A 17,934-nucleotide genomic window follows, 5' to 3' on the forward strand; every position below is an offset into this window, starting at 1 on the left:
AAAAGAATGCTGGAAACTAAGGTAAAGGTAAAGGACCCCTGGATGGTTAAGTCCAGTCAAAAGTGACTATGGGGTTGTGGCGCTCATCTCGCTTTAGGCCGAGGGAGCCAGCGTTTGATCACAGGCAGTTTTCCAGGTCATGTGGCCAGCATGATTAAACCGCTTCTGGCACAGTGAAACACGGTGATGAGTGCCAGGGCACACGGAAACATTGTTTGCCTTTCTGCCACAGTGGTGCCTATTTATGCTTCCGAACTGCTAGGTTAGCAGGACCTGGGACAGAGCAACGGGAGCTCACCCCGTTAAGCGGATTCGAACTGACAACCTTCCAAAGAGACTCAGTGGTTTAGACCACAGTGCCACCCGCTCTACCCCTTACATAGCTATGACTCAAAACACTCTTAGAAAACTACAGTTCCCATGATATAATAATAATAATAATAATAATAATAATAATAATAATAATAATTTATTATTTGTACCCCGCCCATCTGGCTGAGTCTCCCCAGCCACTCTGGGCAGCTCCCAATTGAATATTAAAACAATACAGAATTAAATATTAAAAACAGGGCTGCCTTCAGATTTCTTTTAAAAATAGGATAGCTGCTTATTTCCTTGACATCTGTTGGAAGGGCGGGTGCCACTACCAAGAAGGCCCTCTGTCTGGTTCCCTGTAACCTCACTTTTTGCAATGAGAGAACTGCCAGAAGGCCCTCAGTGCTGGACCTCAGAGTCCAGGCTGAGTGATGGGGGTGGAGATGCTCCTTCAAGTATACAGAACCGATTCTTTTTTTGGGGGGTGTTTAAATGAATGGCATGTACACAGCCTATGTGATAAGTTTTCCTTTTTGCTTCCAAACATCCCTCAAAGACCTATGCAGCAGCAAATCTTTACCAATGAATGTATTTCCTATAATCCCAAACTTCTCCAAATGTAAAGGAGTGATTAAAACAGCCAGTTCTGGAAACCCCATGGCAACACCCACATTTCCCTTGATGAGCTGTAATTTCTTTTTGTCCTAAGGCTGTGCAGAGGAATTGCAGGTACGAAGTATTCCTGCTTCTTGGCAGATGATGACTAGGTGCATTTCCAAGAAATTCAAATTAAAGTTTCAATCATGCCACAGGCAAAATGAAGTCCGACCCTTTGTTTCTTGCTGGTGCTGACCTGGTTTCAAGAAAAATCTAAGCTGTAGAGATCTAAGACTTGCCACAAATCTTTTTTCAGTGATCTTGCAGGGGAGGAGACCCAGGTAACTACTGACTGGTGAGCTTGACATTGATACGAGGAAAGGTCCTAGAACAGATCATTCAGTAGCCGGTCTATGAACACATAGAAAAGGATGTTGTGATTATTAAAACACAGCATGGGTTTCTAAAAAATCCCATTTCTTTTTTCTTTTTATGAAGTTACATTATTGGTGGATCAGGGGAATGCTGTGGACATAGTGTGTATCTTGATTTCAGAAAGGCTTTTGACAAAAGTCCCCCACGATATTCTTGTAAGGAAGCTGGTAAAATGTGGCTTGAACGAGGTAACTGTTGCTGGTTGACTGACTGAACCCAAAGATTACTCAGTAATGGTTCCTCGTCATCCGGGGGGGGGGGGAGAAGTGGGGTCATGCAGGGTTCTGTCCTGAGCCCATTTTTGTTCAACATCTTTATAAATGACTTGGATGAAGGAATTGAGGGGATGCTCATCAAATTTACAGATGACACCAAACTAGGAGGGGTAGCAATGCCTCAGAAGACGGAATTGGGATTCAAAATGACTTTAACAGATTGGAGAACTGGGCAATAACCCCACCCAAGCAGAGGCTTGACAGCCATATGTCAATAATGCTTTGATGGTGTTTCCTGCTTGGCAGGGGGTTGGACTGGATGGCCCTTGTGGTCTCTTCCAACTCTATGATACTATGATTCTATGCCCAAACTAACAGAATTAATTTCAATAGCGGCAAATGTAAGGTTCTGCACTTAGGAAGACCCAGCTGCATGTTCTGTGAACATGGAGTCAAGAATTTAACAAATTGACACATTAACTTGGAGAAGAAGCAGGAAGAAAGCAAAGGCTGGAACACAATCTACATGACAGATAATTATTTAAGAAGGAATCAGCAAGGAATGAATAGTTTGCCTTTCTGTCTATCCCTCCCAATTGGTCTAGGTAACTTATTGCAAGCATATTGCAACACCCAGAACTACTCCTACACTCTAGCTTCTGAGTCATGTGGCCAGCATGAATAAGCTGCTTCTGGCGAACCAGAGCAGCGCACGGAAACACTGTTTACCTTCCCACCGGTGCGGTACCTCTGTGGTTTAGACCCCTACCCACCTTCTTTAAATGTGAACAGGGCAGACACATCAGAAGAATTCTGTGTGTCCAAAACTACAACCATTCTTTTATGTTGGGACAGGAGAATGACTGAGATTAATCATTGAGTGGAGCATTGAATCTGAGTCTTTCAGATCCTACTCCAGAGATGTGGAGGCAATGCAACCTCCCCAAGCCTCTGTACCTGACCCTCAGGATTTTGCAAAGGCTCACCTCAGACCACAAACTCTCTCTGCAACTCTCTCAGTGTGTTGCCTGTATTATTCAACTATGATAATGCCTCTTGTTTTCTAGGGCTGGACAATATATTCATATATATTGTCCAAAACCAGTTTGAAGTCCATATCATGCTATCAGTTTCATGGTTTTCGACCTGGCAATATACCACAAATCATTATGTGCATTGGGGCTGGGCAATATATCATCCAAAACTGGTTTCAAGTCCATGGGCGTACCCAGCATGGGGCAGGGGGGCAGCTGCCCCCCTAGAAGCAAAAAAGGGAGAGCACAGCACAACAGGCCAGGACGCAGCCAGCTGTGCTCCGCCTCGGCCTGCTCGGCTGAAGCGAAACGGCAGTAGTGGCAGCAAGCTGCCTCCGTCGAGGGAAAGCTGGACCTGGACCTGGGCTAACTTCAGCCCACACTACTTCAAGTTGCAGCGAGCACAGCACAGAAAGTGCTGCCCCACAATGCTCTGAGGCACTTCATTTGCATGCCTCATTTTAGTCACCGCTGCCAGTAAAGGAGCGGGTGAGGCAGAAGCACAAGCGCGGGTGGCTCCGTGTGCCTTGGCAACAGCTGGAAACAGTCCCCTTCCCTCTGGGGGGGGTGTGGACATTGACCACGCCTCCTGGCAGGATCCCAGCCACGTCATAGCCAGCCAATTGGGTGGGGGGGTGGCTGGCGTGCCCCCCCCCTAGTTTTGATCCTGGGTACGCCCATGTTCAAGTCCATGTCATGATGTTAGTTTTCTAATTTCTGAACTGGCAATATATTGCAAATCATAGTCTCTCTCTCTCTCTCTCTCTCTCTCTCTCTGTGTGTGTGTGTGTGTGTGTGTGCTATGCAAAAATCACAATATGGGAGCATGAAGCCCGCCAATGCATCTACATAGCTCCATCCTTATTTCAGACATTGTGATATATCAGTATATTACGATGTTTAGGTGGTGATATATCAAGTTGAAAACCAACTCCATCCTTATTTCAAACATTGTGACATAGTAGTACAGGAATATAATAATGTTCAGCAGGTGATATATCACAAAGTTGAAACCAGATATCGCCCAGCCCTACTGGCCTCTAATCACCCTTTTGGAAGGGAGAGCAGGACTGGGATTCCTCTTAATAGGCATCCCGAAACCTTCTCAATAAAACAAGGGGAATTACAGAAATACAAACGGGATTAAAGAGGGGGCACCCCGCAATCAAGATGGCGCTCCTGCCAAAACAAGATGGCACTCCCGCCAAATCAGCTGGGTGAAGACCTCCCCCTTGAAAGAAGGTAAAATGGTGATCGCGTTAAAACTGGGAGGAAAGGGGTTAATGGCCCTGGGAAATTCCCACCAAGTCCCTTAAGCAGAATAACCAGCAAATATAACTTGCTCGGAGAGGGAACTCTCAGTGAAGCCTCAAGCGATTGGCTGCCCAACAAATTTTCCAAGCCACCAAGGCTGCAGCGTAGCCAGGACCATAAGGAAAAAAGCCACTTCGTGAAAGCCGACAATTAACAGGCAGCTATAAGCTCCATGGACTGGGAGCGCTTAAGGGGCCGAAGCCCCATGGGGCAAAAGCTCCTTTGGGGGGAAGGAAAGGCACACAAAGGAAGGGAATTAACCAGAGGGAATAATAACTACTGGGAGAATGAAGGGGAAGAAAGGAAAAAGATCACCAAGACAATCCATCGGAGGTAAATCGTTCTCTCTCTCTCGTTTGCACAGAGGACACACTGTTGCTGTTCCGAATACCCGTACCGAAAGAGGAAGCTCTGGGTCACGTGCATGGGTATATATATAGGCCCCTCAATCTATTTGGGCTGTGCCCCATTGGCCAGATTGAACCCAACATTGAGGGTCCTACCAATTGGGTGTTGTGGCTGACCAATCTTACCTACCCACAACACAGGGTGTTGGACTCCAGGTCTCACCGCAACACGTGCCCTCTTTGAGGGAGGACCCGATATCACAAAGTTGAAAGCCAGATATCGCCCAGCCCTACTGTTTGCTTGGATGGAAAGATGTGTGGGTGCATCCAAAAAACAATTCATTTCTGGGGGGGGGGGGGGTTTTAGAATACAGACTCTTGTGTGATTGTCACATGCATTGCTCTGCCCAGTTCTTGTGTCTGGCTCCTCCCACCACTGACATGTGACACCCCCACCCCAGGAGGTTACCTACTGGGGAATGTATCCCTCCAGCAAGCCTCAGTCCAAGACTCTGACCACTATATGCCTGGATCTTTCCATGGCCAGAAATAGCTGTGCATCAGCTGCTACTGACTGTGGCCACTTAGGAACATCAGGATTCCTTATAACAGAAGCAAAGGAGCTGGCTGCTTTCACTGTGACAGTTAGCCATTCTGCACGTAACTCCTTGGAGTTGTGCCTTCTCTGCACTTGTAAGACAAATAGACTTTGCAATACAATTATATTCCCACAGAAAATGTTGGAGGACATGGGTTGGGGTCAAAGCTGAACATGTAAAGGATAGAGGAAAAGAATTACATTTTAACTGAGAGCTTATCCTCTTGAAAGGGATCGGGGGGGCAGTTACTTTCTAATTAAGAGTTTACCCTCCTACTGGGGGGGAAAGGACAGCTGTAAAGGTGGCAGATTAGGGAAAGATAGGGGGTTGTACAGCAAATGTGTTATCGGAGAGCTGGAGAGACATATTTTCAGTTTGATAACCACAATACATCGCAGGAAAATTTATTGGGATCACATGTCAGTTGTGGGCAGGGCCGAAAACAGAATGTGGGCTAGAAACAGGTGTGACTATAAGCACCAACCCTATGCACCAACAAACACAAAACAAGCCCTCTGCAGCACCACAAATCCAACTCAATGGTGTAACATTGGAAAGTGTTATCACTTCTCCTACCTGGGCAGTTATATTTCCATAAGGGCTGACATTGATACTGAAATCCAGCATCGCCTGAGTTGCATGAGTGCAGCTTTTTCCTGATTGAAGTACAGAGTGTTTAAGGACTGGGACATTCACAGGGAAACCAAAATACTTGTTACAAAGCTCAGGGCCGGCTCGTCGTAGACCCCCGGTGGCGCAGGGCACCATGGCGCCGCGAACTGCGCCCACCCGCTGGCCGGCCGGTCCGCTGCGCTGCTGTGTGCGGCGCCCACCTGCCCACCGTGCTGGGAAGCGGGGCGGGAGGGCGCCGGAGAGATCGCGCTGTGCCTGGCCGCCCGCCCGCCGCGCAGCAGCGCCTCACCCACCCGCCCACCGCGCTGGGAAACGGGGCGGAAGGGCGCTGGAGAGATCCGGCGCACCATGGCGACAGGGGCGCTTAAAACGGCGCTGACAAAGCTATTGTACTACCAACCTTACTGTATGCTTGTAAAACGCCATCTCCAACTCCTTGAAAGATTCCATCAATGGTGTCTCTGAAAATTTTACACATCACTTGGGAAGACAGGCGAACTAATGCCAGTGTACTAGAAGAAGCAAAAATCACCAGTGTTGAAGCAATGACTTCATTGATCATGTTGTTCAGATGCCTGATTATCATCTTCCAAAGCAACTGCTCTATTTTGAACTTAAAAATGGAAAGTGTAATGCTGGTAGTCAACAAAAGAGGTTTAAAGACTCTCTCAAGGCAAATCTTTAAAAATGTAGTTTAAACACCGACAACTAGAAAAGCCTGCGAGCGCTCCAATTGGAGAACAGCCTTTACCAAAACTGTCATGGACTTTGAAGATGCTCAAACTCAGGAGGAAAGGGAGAAACTTTGAGCAATCACCAAAGAAGAAGACATGCAATTATTATCCCATACTTCCCATTGCATTTCCCCATCACTTTTCTTACTGCAAAAACAGATTTGGCAAAAGTGCCAAATCAACTTTAATTGCACGACGTGAATTCTATGCAATTCTATGCAATTGAATCCTGCTCAAAAATAGCAAGTGACTGAAAGTGCTCTATGCAATTTCTGTAGTGTTAAGAACACTAATCAAAATAAACAATGCCTGCAAAAGAACAATGTCTTGACGAGAACAATAATTTTCTCGGCCTCAGATGAGCAAAATGTGGTTGAAAGAGAAGCTGGGGTCAGAATGACAGGGCTCCTGAGACAGTGGAGCATTTTGCTTAACTTCCTGACACTTCCCACAAAAAAGCAAAAACAAACTTTTATTTTTCTAAGGCTTGCATCTTCATATTTGACTTGCCCCTTTCACTCCAAGCTTCCTGTCATTTGCTTGCTCATTGTGCGTAACAAATGTTTAGCTGGGAAACTTCCTGTAAAGTTTTTCTGTTTTACTGTATTTTAAACCAATTGAAGCACCTTAGTTTGTTAGTAAATTGCAAAACAGAGTTGGCAATGTTGCTTTGTGTTTAATAATTCTGATGTTTCTTTCCTTAAAAACATGGAGACACATTCTTAACCATGAGTTCTCTGTTTTCATACCTTAACAAACAACTATATGTCATGCAGATTGCAAAGGGTTAAAGGAAAGGGAGTTTAACCCTACCCCACCATGCCACAATAACAAAAAGGCACTCTTGTTTTCTGCATTTGGGCACAGCAGGAAAGTCCCCTGCCTAGGCAGGAAAGGCTTCTTCAATGTGCCAGTTCTTTGTTTGTATATTTTATTGCTGATTGTAGACAGCATCCTTTGAGACGGCTCTTTTTGTAAGACCCAAAGGAGGTCTGTGTGTATGTGAGAGAGGTCACAACCATACTGTACATTTAAAGCACACTTATACCATACTCCTCAACTGTCCCAGGACAAATGGGGCATCCCATTCTCCCCCCCCCCCCCCGGTGAGAGCACAGCAGCCCATTTTGGGTGCCGCAATTTGGCATTGTGATCTCATGGGGGGGCAGCACTTTTTCAGGGGCACAATCTTGCACAGGTCATGTGACTCATGCTAGAGGACGGCCCCAGAAGATGGCATCCTGTTTTAACAATTATAACTTCTTCCCCCAAAGAATCCTGAGAACTGTAGTATACCCTTCACAGCACTACAATCTCCAGCATCCTTAACAAACTACAGTTCCTGGGATTGGGGGGGGGCATGTACTTTAAATGTATGGTGGGCATGCAGAAAGAAAGAGACAGACACACACAGAGAGAGATAGAAACAGATGGTAACTAAACTGCCTTATCCTATAATCCACTAGGTTTCAGCTTGAAATTTGCACTTCTCTGAATTTGGCAGTGCAGTTCACCAGCTAAGTAATTTGTGCAAAATGCATATACTATGGTAAAGTGTACATAAGCATGTGTAGATTAGTAAAAAATAGCATACATAAAGCTAAAGCAGCCTTTCTCAAGCTTAGGTCCACAGATGTTGAACCCCAACGCCCATCATCCCTGACCACTGGTCCTGCTAACTAGGAGTGTAGTCCAACAACATATGTGGACTCAAGCTTGAGAAAGGCTACCATAAAGGATCACAGGATTGCATCCAAACACAGTTAAATTATCTGGAAAAGCTCCGTGGTTCCAATTCTTGCTGCATTTTTGTTTCTAAAGACATTTGAAATGTAGCACCAAAATCTTTTAGTCATTCGTTTTAGATTCCCACCCACCCACCCTGATGTCCAAAGAAGCACATATGTTCACTTGTCCCAGCACAGGCCATCTTTGGATTTTATTTTAGTGCAATTACTATCAACAAAAGGGGGGGAAAGGTGAGCACATTTCACCCTTTAGAGCCATATAAGCCCAAAATACACAAAGAAAAATCATTTGGACATAAAACATCTATTTCTCACACTACAGATATATTAACACAACTTCAGCTCTCAGTTTTGCTGCAAATACTTATAACTTTGTCACCTAGCAAAATGATATGATAAAATATAAATCACTTTCCCAAAGTCTTGATGTCTTTCCAAAGATATTTCACCTCTTCCCCCCTCCCCTATTTTCCTGGCAGATCCACATGTCTTTGAAAGTTTTGTGTCTGGCAATTAAAAAAAAAGTGGAGATTTTCCCCATCGCCAGATCCCCATGTCATTTAAAAATATTAACAATTGTAAAGAAGGCACAAGATCATGAGGGGGGGCCCAACAAGTTATCTGGGTAACTCAGGGTGCATGTCCACAGAATGGAAGATGTCGGGATTCCTAAGGACGTGCTCTACGGGGAGTTGGCTTCAGGCTCCAGGCCCAGTGGTAGACCAGCTCTGCGTTACAAAGATGCCTGCAAGTGTGACATGAAGGCTGGCAACAGACAATCACAGTGCCTGGAGGTTGTGTATCTATAGTAGTGACCAGAGGAGGAATGACTGTTGGGAGGAGCGCAGAGAGAAGAAACGTCATGGTGCATCTGCAGTAGCATAACTGGACACCTAGATCTGCCTCAGTTGCAACAGAACAAAGGCACACTCCTCCATTGACTCCCAAGACAGATGGATGTCAACAACAGTCAACAATGCCAGCATTCCTGCCCTGATTCCTAATGTTCTTTTTACACTGCATTATTTGCTGTGCTATGTAATTGTGACATTTGGATCAATATATTGCCATAAAGGTAAAGGGACCCCTGACTGTTAGGTCCAGTTGTGGATGACTCTGGGGTTGCGGCGCTTATCTTGCTTTACTGGCCGAGGGAGCCAGCGTATAGCTTCCGGGTCATGTGGCCAGCATGACAAAGCCGCTTCTGGCGAACCAGAGCAGCACACGGAAATGCTGTTTACCTTCCCACAGGAGTGGTGCCTACTTATCTACTTGTACTTTGACATGCTTTCAAACTGCTGGGTTGTCAGGAGCTGGGACCGAGCAACTGAGCTCACCCAGTCGCAGGGATTCGAACCACCGACCTTCCGATCAGCAAGCCCTAGCCCAGGCTTTGTGGTTTAACCCACAGCACCACCTGTGTCCCTTAATATACTGCTATAAAGGTAAAGGGGCCCCTGACCATCAGGTCCAGTCGTGTCCGACTCTAGGGTTGCGGCGCTCATCTCGCTCTAAAGGCCGAGGGAGCCGGCGTTTGTCTGCAGGCAGCTTCCGGGTCATGTGGCCAGCATGACAAAGCTGCTTCTGGCGAACCAGAGCAGCACACGGAAACGCCGTTTACCTTCCCGCCGGAGCGGTCCCTATTTATCTACTTGCACTTTGATGTGCTTTCGAACTGCTAGGTGGGCAGGAGCTGGGACCGAGCAACAGGAGCTCACCCCGTCGCAGGGATTCGAACCGCCGACCTTATGATCAGCAAGCCCTAGACTCTGTGCTTTAACCCACAGCGCTTCAGCTTGTGATTTTTCAAGTAAATGGGTTTGCAATTGGAGTCCCCCCCCTCCCCCACGTCTTTTCTGGAAGCAATTAATACAGAAATGAGTACTTAACTTCCACTAGATTCTGCTAGATTTCCAGAAATCTAGCACCTGGACATGCAGACCACCTGGTCAGAGTCTACGCCACTATGGCAAGATGTGTTGCATCTCTAGTTAAATTATAGCACTTGCGATTTTTAGGCAAATCTGTGGTCTTGTCCTTTGGCTATCCACAGCAGCATAGTGTGGGTTGCTGGTGCCGTGGGTAGGGCAAGTGTTGTGTCCCCCTGGTGGCCTGGGCCGCCGGGGTGGGGGCACTCCAGGGGCCCATGCAGAGGGTGAACAGAGCCCACCTCCAACATGCTCCTCACCCACTGCCTCCACCCACCTGCTCACTAGACCTCCACTGCCAGGGTTCCATGTCTGTCGTGGGGGTGCCTGCTTGCACCCCATCAAAAATGTGTGCCTGGAGCCATGCCCCCATGCTATGCCTCTGGTGATGCATCCCCCCCCCCCAGTGATGCATAAGTGGCCTTTGGAGCAGCAATCTTCCTTTCCAAAATGTCAGCCTCCTGTCTGCTGATGTATCAATACTGTGCAAGGGGTGAAATTATAATCACCATACAGTGCCAGGAGATTAACTTTGTTTAAAACAGAAGCAAAGTGAGAGGTCATTCTTCTAATTGCAGAAAATAAGCAATTTAATGCTATTAGAAGTGCTGTGTGCTGGGAGGAAGTAGTTTAAACTGTGCTGCTTTGCATTGCAACAAATGGCCTTATCTGATCATTTAGCACTTTTGAAACACACTCTGCGGGTAACCTACAAGCATTGGGGAGCAGCAGAAGAGCTGCTACAAGGCCTTTGGTGCGCTATGCAAAATGACTTGATGGCCAAAAAATGGCATTGATGCAACACATGACCCATGCCGACTCCAAACAGCTGCCGGAGAAGCATAATGGTTTACAAAAGATAGCACTTGGGTAATGCATGAGGTATAGCTAGCTCTCAATTAGGTTAGGGAAAAGTGCTCTTCTTGCCATGTTACTGTAACTGAAACAATGAGCACTCAAGATGATCATCCTTAAACCAATTTATTTGTAAAGAAACCTGTTAACCCTCTGCTGGCTGCATAGGAACATTTTTGTGGAAAGTCAAGCCGTTTCTCTTGATTGCATAGGAACCTACCGGTAGGAAGCTGCCTTATTCTGAGCCAAACCATCTAACTCTGTATTGCAGACCCACATTCAGTGACCCCTGACCCAGGGAGTGGAGGCCTAGGTGTAGCAAACTGGACAAGACAATGTCCTGGGATTTAAAATTGCCCACAACTTTTGTTGATTACAGATGTAAGTAGGCTTTGGCACAGGTATTAGGTGTCTGTTCATTATTAGCCTCCAGATGGAGGTCTGACACTTGAACATTCCTGGGATTATGAGACCTCCTCAAGATGCAGGTCTACTGAGGGGGCCCTCCCAGGCTACTGCTGGAAGCTCTATCGCCTGTCTGCCCCACACTTGGCTTCTAGACAGAGACTTTCCACTAGACCCCCCTCCTAACTGGGTACCCTAAAATCGCACCTGTTTGAGGTTGGGTGATGCACCACCTCATATTAGACTAAAAGATTCCACCCAATGCCTTGCCTGCTTAAAGTTGTGACTATTGCTATGAGGAAACAGGCTTGTTTGCAGGCAAATTCCTTCCTGGCTCTAAATATGGCAACCATCACTAACCACAGCAGGGTCAAATTGGATGGTGCGGAAGGAAGGAAGGAAGGAAGGAAGGAAGGAAGGAAGGAAGGAAGGAAGGAAGGAAGGAAGATCTAGTTGAGGTTCCTGCAGTGCAAGACAGGACTGGCAGAGTTATTATTGCCCAATTTGTGCCCAGTTACCTGCCTTTGACGCTACACAGGAAGAGAGCAAATACATGATATGTGTGTACAGATAGACAGAAAAAGTGGAATTGCATTTTTTTAAAAAAATAAATCAAATGTTGTGCAGTAATCCGGTTTGAAAAATTGGAGGAAATTAGAGATGTTGGACAAAGGTGCTTATTAAGGACTCAAACGACAGGCCATGCCAGGGAAAGCATGTACCTAAATTATATAAGGGTAGTATGCCCTCCCACCAGATGTCAAAGAGAACAACAACTACTAGACTTTTAGAAGACATCTGAAGGCAGCCCTGTTTAGGGAAGCTTGTAATGTTTGATGGATTACTGTATTTTAATAGTTTGTTGGAAGCCACCCAGAGTGGCTGGGGAAACCCAGCCAGATGGGCGGGGTATAAATAATACATTATTATTATTATTATTATTATTATTATTATTATTATTATTATTATTATTATCTGCCCAAATGGTATTAAAACCCTTCATTTGGGCCGGAACCTTGTCTTGCACACCTTCATCACTTTGGGCAGGAAATGCCTCATGGCATCCTTCTAAAAACCCTTAAACCACTCTTGATTTTGTGCCTGCTGGTTACTGAATGAAGGCAGATTCATAAATGCATCATCGCTGTATAGCAGATAAGAATCACTGGTTCCTATGAAGAAATGACCACTGACAGAGGGTGTAAACAAAGAGCAAAAATGCTTTCTGTTTGTTCAGGTTTCGTTTGGCTTTTTTTAAAAAAATAGCTTGGGGTGTCTGATGGGGAATTTGTGGAGTTGGAAAATCTGCTTTGAAAAAAACAAACAACCCTGGGTATGCATATGCAAACACTGGTATGGATCAGGCCCTGATTGAGTGCCAAGAAAAGGTAGATCCTTCAGCTCATATGCAAATTCCCTGTCTGAGCTGCTGCTTCTCTGAAGCAATAGCTGTCAATAAGCTTCAGTCAATCTCTGCCCTGAAAACAAATGCCTTGGAATTCAGGAAATGTGTGTTTCTCTCCTTTCCACAGCATGTTTGAAAGTCTGTCTGTCTTCACTCTAAGGCCCCAAATCATGTAAGGCTTTGTACATGATTTATTTTATGAATAATATTTATATTTATGTGTGTATTATATTTATATACCAAACCGCCAGTCAGGTTATCCCTGATGGTTTACAAAGACATTTCAGTGCAAAATACTAGTTCTCTCTCTCGATATATCTTATTTCGTAGTGACTCACATGTTCCAAAATGGCAGTTTTAAATGCTTGTGTTTGTGTGAGTGAATCAAGTATGTTTCTCAAGCACATTTAACCCAGGGTTTTGAATTGTGTCTGGGGGAAAAAACTGGTTCAGCCTTTGTCTCTTAGCCTGCCTAGCCCAACCCAGAGGGTTGTTCAAACCTGAACTCCCTGGAAAAACAGTGGACCTGGTGTGCTCTGGTCCATGGGATCACGAAGAGTCGGACATGACTAAACAACTAAACATCAAAAGGAGGGGAGCTTAGTCGTGTGCACTGGGAGAGGGTTGGCAAGGGGCTAGGTAGGTGGGATGCAGAGTGAAGCAGCATCCCTAGTTCTATATATGGGTGGTGCTCTGGTCTAAACAACTAAGCCTCTTGGACTTGCCGAAGGTTGGTGGTTCGAATCCCTGTGACAGTATGAGCTCCCATTGCTCTGTCCAGCTCCTGCCAACCTAGCCGTTTGAAAGCATAGCAGTGCAAGTAGATAAATATTACCGGTAAACGGCATTTCCATGTGCTCTGGTTTCCGTCATGGTGTTCTGTTGCTCCAGAAGCAGTTTAATTATGCTGGCCACATGATCCAGAAAGCTGTCTGTGGACAAATGTCAACTCCCTCAGCCTGAAAGCGAGATGAGCGCCACAACCCCAAAGTTGCCTTTGACTGAACTTAACCGTCCAGGCCATTCTTTACCTTTTGCATGAAAAGAGAATGAGTAAATAGAGCTCCTGAGTGCTAATACTAAAAGAGCGGGGGGGGGAGGAAATGATGAAAGTACATTGAAGAAAGTGTGTGACAAAAAGTATTTAGATTGTTGTGAACCCTAGCAATTGACATGTTCTTTCATGAGCTGGCGTAATGAGTCTGCCTCAACTCAGATTCTTCTGAGATTTTTCAGTCTGAGCCCACTTACAGCATTTATCCCCATATAATCAGTGCTCTTTATCTCAAGATAGCATAACTGTGACCATCTTTGCAACTCCCACACTGTGGAAGTAGTAGTAACCACAATAACAAATGGAACAACAATTAGAAGCAAGGAACGAGCATACAATATAAGGCATACAATCGCAACTGTTTTCTGTTTACTAAGGACACATAGTATTCGAGAAAGAAGAAACAGGGCTTGGTTAATCAAACAGTTCATAGTGGACTTATTTGCATTTTTACCATCTAGGGAGGACTTGGCCCCTCCCTTGCCAAAGAATCTGGGGTGGGACCTTTGCAGGTTTTCCTTTTAACCGTTATGCTCCAGGCAGTGGAGCAGAAAGGGTCTGTTAAGGCAGCTGGGATACAAGTAGCAGCAGAACATCTATTGCATTTCAAATCCTTTTGCTTTCCTGTAAACCTCAGAGATTTAGTCAACTTTTCATCAGCATTTTTCTTCAGAAGACAGGATACACCTTTTCCTCTTTCTAAAAGAAGGAACTGTTCTGCCTGCGATCAGAAGCAACTGCTTTCAGTATCACAGTTTTTGCTACTTGACTTGTGATACATTTAGCGCAAGAATTCTTCCCCGGAATTATCCACTTTGCTTGATGATGAAGAAAAGCTTGTAAGTAGCTAGCCTGAGACTTTGCATGTAAGTTTTGATATGTTAAGAAGTAAAGGAATGTAAATGTATGTTAGCAAATTTGTTGTATAGCCTTCTAAAGGCTTCACAGTTGGGGCTAATTTGTGCAGTGGATAATGTTGCCTCTCTGTAGTTTGCTCTTGCAATATATATAAACAGACCTGTGCCATAAACCCTTCCTGTCATATGACAGCTGATATGTGAAACTCTGAGTGATGCAACAAGCAAGGTATTCATAAAGCAGAAATCTTTTCAATCTTAGCTCAATGACCAAGGCTTTCCCTATGTTTGTTTGTTTGTTTTTCTCCGTGTTATCAGAGGAGGAAGAGAAGCACATTACCAGAGCAATTATTAACTGGCATTTCTGACTGAGTTGTGATAAGACAATTGAAATGTGCACCTTTATCATGCTGGGCTCTTCATCTTGTCAAAACCATGTGAGCATCTTGGGACTTTCATGCCTAGATACAGTATCAGAATGCCTGAGATTACAACTATTAACTAGCTTCTCAGCATCTACACCATGCATTTAAGGCATTCAAATGTCACACCAAATATCACACTCAAATAACAGTCACACCTTCCCCCAGAGAAGTCAGGGAAATTGCAGCTCTCTGAACAACTCTCTGTGCACTTGACAAACTACATTTCACAGGATTATCTGAGGAAAGTTGTGACTGTTTAAAGTGGTATAATGGTGCTTTAAATGTATAGTGTCAATGTGACCCATATTGTTATGGCTTCTGCCCAACCACTCTTAATGGCTTTTCTATGCTTTAAAGCTCTGTGTCCAAGCACTTTTCTTTTTTCTTGCTTACTTTCTTTTTTGCTCTGGAGCCTTCCCCAAGAAAACCTGCTCTTTACTGCTGAATCAGAGCAAACAGCAATCTGTGGAAAACCCAAATTTCCATTTGTTGTGCTTCTACTTTAAAGACTGTGCTTTTGAGGGGAAAGTTCCAGGGTAAGAAAGAAAGAAAGAAAGAAAGAGAGAGAGAGAGAGAGAGAGAGAGAGAGAGAGAGAGAGAGAGAGAGAGAGAGAGAGCGCCCAGACACAGAGCTTTAAAGTGCAAACCTGTGTCTGGAAAGCACAGGGTGAAAGGTAAGTGTGGATAAGCCCTTATATTAAGCACCTTACCGGTCCATTGTCCAGAATGATCATGGGAACCCAGGAAGCTGTCATGATATAGAGTTAAGATTATTGGTCCCTAGCACCACCTGGAAATGCAAGGGATTGAACCTGCAAAGCTGTGACACTAGGTGTCTCCAAGACAAGACAAGAGGTGAAGTAGCTGCAGATACTTGTCAATGGATGTTTCATCAGTGAGTCTTACTAATTAGGAGATGGTTTCCTGGGAGTTGGGAATCTTGGTGTGTTTGGATGTGGTACCCATGACACTTGGTGGATCTGTTGCATAGCAGGACTGCCTTTTTGCACCAACATCTGCTCTATTTGTTGATCCACAAATGAGGCAACTGGAACAAAGCCAGTGTAAGTCTCTCTCATCCAAAGGAAACCAGGCCACTTAGAATTGGCCCAGAACTTTCCATTGACTGAGGAAGTGAGAAGCACATAACAATCTTTTCTCTCTGCATGTACCAATTGCACTAGAGCGATAATTCCCAGTGGTACTTGTTTAGCAAGCGGACTGCCATTCTTCATTTTTCTTGCTTCACATGAGACTTAACAGAGTTGCTCATAAAAAGCAAGGACATCTGTTGTTTTTCTAATAGTATTGCATCAAATAATCTCACTCAGCTGATGGAAGCAATGTTGAACAATGCCCTCTCCATGTTGTCACCTCACTACCACCCTTAAATTTGATCTGGGGGGTTCTCTAGTTCTTCTGGGCCAAATTTAGGGAGGGGTTCGAGGGATTATGGAGGTAAATCACTGAAAACAAGTTCCCAGAATTTTCAGTGAGGAGGGAGTGGTTGTTAAACAGCTCTGCAAATTGTAGCTCTGTGAGGGGAACAGGTGTCTCCTAACAACTCTTAGCACCTTTAAGAAACCACAGCTCCCAGAATTCCTTGGGGAACTGATGGCTGCTTAAAGTGGCATGATACTGCTTTAAATGTAGGTTGTGACTGTACAGTGTGTACAGGCTGCCCAGTATCTTCCTCCTGTGTGGAGGAGGTGATACAGTTTTGCCTGCATAAGCAACAACACTTGGAGAATTGGGTTGTCATTATTTTTACTGATTTCAATACTGGTTATTTAAAATTTAACATAAGGGGGAGGGATGAAAGAAGCAATGTTGGCTTCCATTACCAAGAAGAATATTCCATCAAGAAAAGATAATAATAATAATAATAATAATAATAATAATAATAATAATAATAATCCAACCATCCTAATTTAAATATATACATGAATATAAACTGTCCATAAATCCAAGATTAATGATTAAAATAAATCCATTCAAATTTAGAAAGAGCAGTGCAACCCGACCTTGAAGTATAAGTCTCTTTGCAACCGTAACAGCTCGTCTGTGAGTTCCTACATCATAGGAATGTAGTTTAAAAGTGTGTGAACATCAAAGATATTTCTAAAAGGAAGTTAATACAAGAAGCTGTTTCTGACCAAAAGTGAGACACCACAGGGTACTGCAACATCGTATGTTGCAATGAGACATTATCATCATTACATCACCAGAGTCTCTCTGAACCAACCATTCCTGTAAAGACACTGCTGAGTTCAGTATACCCAAAACATCTTTGTTGTGGTTGCTGAAGCAGCCTCAATTTTAAAACCAACATTAGTGTAGATTCTAATGTTGCTCCTTAAGCACTTTGAGTATTCACTTTACAACATTCCAAAAATAATTATTTTTAAAAACCAACAACTACAGGTTTAACTTTCTGTAATGTAGGGTTGCAATATTTCAAAAGGTGAAAATCCAGACAGAAAAGTTGTTGAGCTGTTTTTACAAAATCACAAAAATGGACATTTTAAAGCTATTTTTGAGGAAAATGTGGGGGGGTGGGGAGCGGCATTACTGACATGTCTGGATTTTTCCGGATATTTGGCCAATTTCTGCCAGGAAACTACTTTTGACTGCAATCTTCCAGGTATGTCCAGGAAATTCCAGACGTATGGCAACCCTATAATGATCCAATTATTCCCTCCACCAATGCAGGAGGTTCTGAAGCTGACAGTTCATAAACAGGCACCAAAAGGTGCTGTCATTGAAGATATTACCATTCAGCAATGGTTTTTTTAGTCTCTTTCTTTTTATATTTGTAGACCTTAGGAACACCAGAAATAGAAAAAGAGAGGTGCTTGGAGAATTAAGTTGGAAATAGAAAAAATGATGTCTCCTTTTAGCACTCCTATAAACATTCTGAAAATAGCAAGGATGTGGAAGGAGATGTGCAGAGGTATCATTTTGTAACACCTGGGGGCTGATTTGTTAGGGCAAATAGGGCAAATAGGCCCATCGATCTCAGTCTGTCCTGTCT

At 44.4% G+C, this 17,934-nt stretch overlaps 1 protein-coding gene across 3 annotated transcripts in view; it reads left to right on the forward strand.

Moving 5' to 3' along the window:
- CYSLTR1 (cysteinyl leukotriene receptor 1) overlaps nucleotides 1-17,934 on the forward strand; it is a 58,441-nt gene that overhangs the window by 18,601 nt on the left and 21,906 nt on the right. Inside the window, exon 1 of one of the 3 annotated variants that reach the window (XM_035102078.3) lies at nucleotides 14,160-14,484. The exons of 1 other annotated variant lie outside the window; for it this stretch is intronic. The gene's annotated coding sequence lies outside the window, so the exon portion shown is untranslated. Of the gene's footprint in view, nucleotides 1-14,159; nucleotides 14,485-17,934 lie in introns of those variants that run through there. One more of the 3 variants, XM_035102076.3, reaches the window with a different exon arrangement.

The sequence above is a fragment of the Zootoca vivipara genome, chromosome Z2 (genome assembly GCF_965207765.1).
Source record: "Zootoca vivipara chromosome Z2, rZooViv2.hap1.1, whole genome shotgun sequence".
Taxonomy (NCBI): Eukaryota; Metazoa; Chordata; class Lepidosauria; order Squamata; family Lacertidae; genus Zootoca; species Zootoca vivipara.